A 5,515-nucleotide genomic window follows, 5' to 3' on the forward strand; every position below is an offset into this window, starting at 1 on the left:
TACATGAAGAGAAGAACTTAGGTAAGTAACCAATAACCAAAGAACCAAAATTAAATTTTGCCCTGGGGTTAAGAGCAATAACCAAAGAAACGTGTCCCTTTGTTTAACTACAGCTTGTGAGATATCCAAGAAAATTGTCAGTAATAGGAACTCTTCTTATGATTTTGTGATAACTATTGAAAAGGTGTATCAAAAGGATACATTTATCTCAACTAGGAGCATCTCGGAGCTTCAAATCCTATATTAAGCCATAAGGGTAGATGACAGTCTCTCACATATCAAGTAGACAGTGGCTAATCTGCAAACGAGGCCTATGACTGTTGACCTCACTTTTGTGAGGCCCCTTCTTCCTCTATAGAAGCCTAAGATCAACCCTTAAGGTTTACTAGTGGCCTTCTTAGATGCATAGAAATAAGACCAAAACAAATTTAGAACTTCAAGCCCACTCTACATTCACTTAGGGTTTCATAAGGCTAAGCCCAAGTCCTCAACTATTAGTTGAGATGATGTGGGTTGAAATTGGTAGAAACCTAAAATGAATTCCAACGGGTGGAGGAGACCTTAGGCAACCCATAGAGCCTAGATTCTTACGAATCCCTATGATAACCTATTTTGAACATCCCTACACCCTCTTTGGTCTAGAAGAAGCTCATTAGGCATGAGGCTAATTTTATATTAAAGAATGGTTCTCGCTTTGGACCAAAACTTTAAACTAAGATAGAAAGAAGACTAAAACATCAAAATTTAAACTAAAAAGAAATTGGATCAACACTGTCGGCCATTTTTTTGAAAATTATTCTTTATTTTAATTTAATATGGATATAATTTTGTAATTTTGAAAAATAGTATTTTGATTTTGGAATATGATACCAAATAGATCTCATATATTCAATAGTTTAAACAATCGAGTATAAACCACAAGTAGCGCACCATCCCGAAGGATAGACATACTACTTGATGGTGGGCTCGATTATATATACTAAATGAATTATCATATATGTTTTGTCTGCGAACCTTTTATATGTGACCAACAATTCTCATACCTAATATGAGGATTAGATAGTTTATTTTACCTAGGTTCCTAATTCCCTATAGAGGCAAATCCCTGTAGTTAATTTCAACTTATTCTCGATTATGATTAGTGGTTTTGACTTCAAGAAATTCAAAGTTGAGTTTTCATGATTGTTGTAGAACAATCAAATAGGAAAGATCAAGTGAGAACAATCCAAAGAAGCGAGAAGTAGGGGATGTCATAGACTCTATGGAGATCCTCAAATATCTTCCCAAACTATCCTATTATTTGGCTTTATATTTTTGGAACAATATTATTTGATGTTTATTCCTACTATTTTTATTAAAATTAGGACTTATACTTGCATGATATGATCATACAAATAACCTATGAAGATAGGATGGTTTAAGTCGTATAGAACGAACAACCTCAAAATCCTAAAAGAGTTAGGGTTTTTATTGCACAATATGATTGTGCAAAACCTAAAGATAAAGTGAGGATTTATGTGGTGTTAAACGAACAATCTCAAAGTTCTATGTATTATTTTTTAAACTAAAGAAAGTTTCGTTCGAGAAGATCTGTTTCATTGTTGAGTCTTGCTTTGTCTTCTGAAATTATCCTTTGTCGTTTACTTGCATCCTCGTTGTGCTTCCCAAAAAAGTTTGCTCTGAGCTCTGTAACGCAGCGGCTTTAGGTCTAGGGTTTTATGTGTGAACATTCAATTGTTGAGTCATAGTCTGTCGTAGCGTGCCTCCTAGCATATGTCATACTATTGTCTACCCTATTGGCCTTGCAAGTCTTTTAAGTAAATGCATAAGTATAAGAATAGTATAACACAGTAAAGTGTGTATTAAAGAAGAGAAAATAAATGTGTGTACTTGGGATTCTTGTCGCTGCTGCAAAGTTAGTACAATATATATAACATAAAACATGCAAAAATTTGAGCAAATGCATGGAATTTAAGCAAATTGTAAGAAAATCTGGCACGAGGAAAACCTAAGTAAATCATAAGAAAACACAAACAAATAAGTCCCACCTCTTGGATCTCCAATGAATTGTCATAGCATAGAGTTTTGTTTCTTTGAACTTAGGGCTAACAAGGACCCATCGGACTTTACAATTTACAGATTGCTGATTAGGGATCTATGGACGTGTTGGATTGACTATCTTCACGACCAGGTAGACTCAGGATCTTAATAACTTGGGATGAGATATTCGTGGTACCCTGACCCGACTACCTCTACTTTCTAAAGATTACTCTTCCCCTCATTTGACTACCCTATTGAGCAGGGTCTTAATAACTTGGGATGAGATATCCGTGGTACCCTGACCCGACTACCTCTACTTTCTAGAGATTACTCTTCCCCTCATTTGACTACCCTATTGAGCCCCGTCACTCCTTGACTTTGTTGGTATCATCTTCACAGCCTGATGTCGATGAGCTGCCGCCTGTTTGGGATACGAAGACTTGTACTCTGATATTATGGCACGAACATGCTTTGATGTGTTTGGATGTCCCCATCAATATGATTATTATTATTTTGTAGGCTCCATATGTTGATGAGTATCTACCCATTTCGGATGTGAGAGACTCACTCTCTGCTTGATAACTTATCATGAGAATTAAAGCATCGAGACTTTTCCATACGGAATAACCATTCATTTGATGACTAGTTTCTTCAAGTTTATGATAATATAAGTGAAACCCCTTTTATCAAGAGTATTATTGGGTATCCCCCAATTGGGTATCCCCCAAGAGATGTAATTAACCAAGAGGGATATGTCCTCTTAGGAGTGCTCTTGACCCCAAAACTGACACTTACACCTGACTCTCTGGCTAAGGGTAGCCTACGTAGGTATTCTTTAGCAGATATTGGTTTAAGAAGCCTGTGCTTAATCCTGTTTGGGCGCACAAACTTGACCTGTCATTGCGAGGTTTATCGCACACAGACTCTCCATGTTTTATTTTTTCACTTTCCTATCTTTTTTTATTGTATGTCTGTCTTATCCGGTTCCTATCTTCTTCGGGTCATTCATATGCCCCAGAAGTGAGATTTATTCGGAGAAAGAAAGTATACGATAATTGACAGGCTGGCGACTCTTTCAAATATAAAAGAGAGAAAAAATAAACAGAAACAATGATAACCAAGACTATCATAATGATGAGCAAATAGCTGAAATATGCTTATGATAAATATATATGTGCTAAAAGTGCAAAATATTAATGCAAGATATATCACACTCACATGCACAAGTGATTTTAGGTCAGGCTGCTTAGGGTACAAGACACCTTGGGGAGGTAGTTACACCCTGCCTGAATAGTAAACAAACACTCAAACAAGTGACAAACAAACACAATATGCAATGAACCATGCAAATGACATGACTGTGTCGGGAACAAGAGACCCAATGGGAGATTACACCTTGCCCGCACAACAATCAGAAATGCACATCTAAATGATAGGCAAACAATGCGCAACATACCATGTACGTGCACGATACAACATGCACATGGATCATCTATGATCCTTACATGATGGATCAACCATGATCCTCACATAAGGGATCAACTAGGATCACTATATTTGCCAATTGCTAACAAAGCTAGCATGACAAATAAATGGCAAAACATAATTTTACCAATGTTAAATTTATCAATATAGATCATCAAACACAAATATTTTCCATGCATTTAAAGTTGTACATCAAGATCAAAAGTATTTTTCCATGAAAAGAAGGTTAGGAATTAAGCTAAAAATATTATTACCTAGATAATGATTTGGTCATTAAGCTAAAAAATACTTTTCCATATATTATGAATAAACTGCAAGTGTCAAGCCTAAGTACATTTTTCTATGCATATTGTATTGGGCATCAAACCAAAAGTATTTTACACACACCAATGAATATGAAAATGTAGCATCAAGCAAAAAAATAATTTACACACATCGTAAATATGAAAATACAAGCATTCGGCCAAAACATATTTTCATAAAATATAGGTGCAAAGGTATAAGCATTAAGACTTAAAAAATGTTTCACATGCAATGCATATATGAGAATACCAATGTCCTATGCATACACTTGATATTCAATCACAATCAAAACACAAATCCATTTTTGCACATTAGGATATTAATCCAAAGTTACAATAAAATGCATATCTTTGCACACATGAAAATATATTATTTCACCGTGTATTTAGAAAGTTAGTCCACAAAAAAGTGCACATTTTTATATCTCAAATATAAACATATGGTAAAATGTATTTTTTCCATGTTATCATTCCAAAATTCCATACATTATGTTTTGCATCACAGTCATGTGAAAATGAAACAATGCACATGCAAAATGAGATTGATTTCACTAAATGGAGAATCATCTCTCTTGATGATCTCTCTTGAGATCTAGAGTTTGATATGGAAAGGTGTACCAACATGCACGGTAATAACTAGGCTCGCCTCCGATTGCTTGGCTTAATGTGAAGATTTTCCATGAAGGAAATCCTTCATAAAATGAAGAGTCCTTCATGGACATATACGTCATGGCTCAGGGAATGAGGTAGCTATGAAGTTTCTTCATTTTATAGGCTTTGAAGGCTCAATCCTTCCCATAAAAAGATGGATCCACCAACGCAACTATGGGATTATTACAATCTCGAATATTTATGAAAATGGCTAGGGTTTCATAGGATAAATCTCAAGGGAAATGTAGGGAAACAAAAGAAAAGGAAAACCTATCCTAAAGCCATCTAACATTAACATAGCTTATTCACTAACCCAAAACCCAAAAGCTTTACTAAGAAATGAGAAAAACCAAGCTTTAGAGGATTTTCATCTACGTGATGATTGTAGAACTGTGCTCTTTGCTTGCTCTGAGTTCTCCCTTTGCAAGGATGAAGATGACTATCTTTTTTCTTCAAAAAATTTCTCACTAAACTCACTTGCACTCACCTCAAGATGTAGTGAAGGGGAGAAAGTGTAAGAAGAAGAAGAGGTGATGGGTCGAGGAAAAAGGAAGTGGAAGAAGGAAAAGAGAAAAACCTTGCCAAAGAACTTTCCCACAGCCTCTTTAGCTCCCTCTCAAGTCTAGCTGAAAAACCTCTATAAATGAATTTGGATCCCCAACTTTGCTCTGCGCGCATATGGTTATTTGTCTATTTTTCCCTCCAAATGGCATAGAACAATGGGCTTAATCCACATAGGATCCATCCCATTGGCTCTTGGGAAGGTGGGATGACATGGAGAAACCTTATTGAACCCCTAGCATTTAAGTAATGCTCTATCTTAGCTCAAATGGCCAAGAAGGCCAAAAAAGTCAAAAAAAAAAAAAAAAAAAAACTAAAAGAAAAACTACAAGCAAGAATTGCGGTTGGGTGTACACAGACACGCACATGCACATGAGCGGGGAGGTCTTTTATGAATCTCTCTACAAGCAAGAATTGCGACTGGGTGTACACAGACACACGCATGCACATGAGCGGGGAGGTCTTTTATGAATCTC

This window comes from Phalaenopsis equestris, unplaced genomic scaffold, assembly GCF_001263595.1.
Source record: "Phalaenopsis equestris unplaced genomic scaffold, ASM126359v1 Scaffold000002, whole genome shotgun sequence".
NCBI lineage: Eukaryota > Viridiplantae > Streptophyta > Magnoliopsida > Asparagales > Orchidaceae > Phalaenopsis > Phalaenopsis equestris.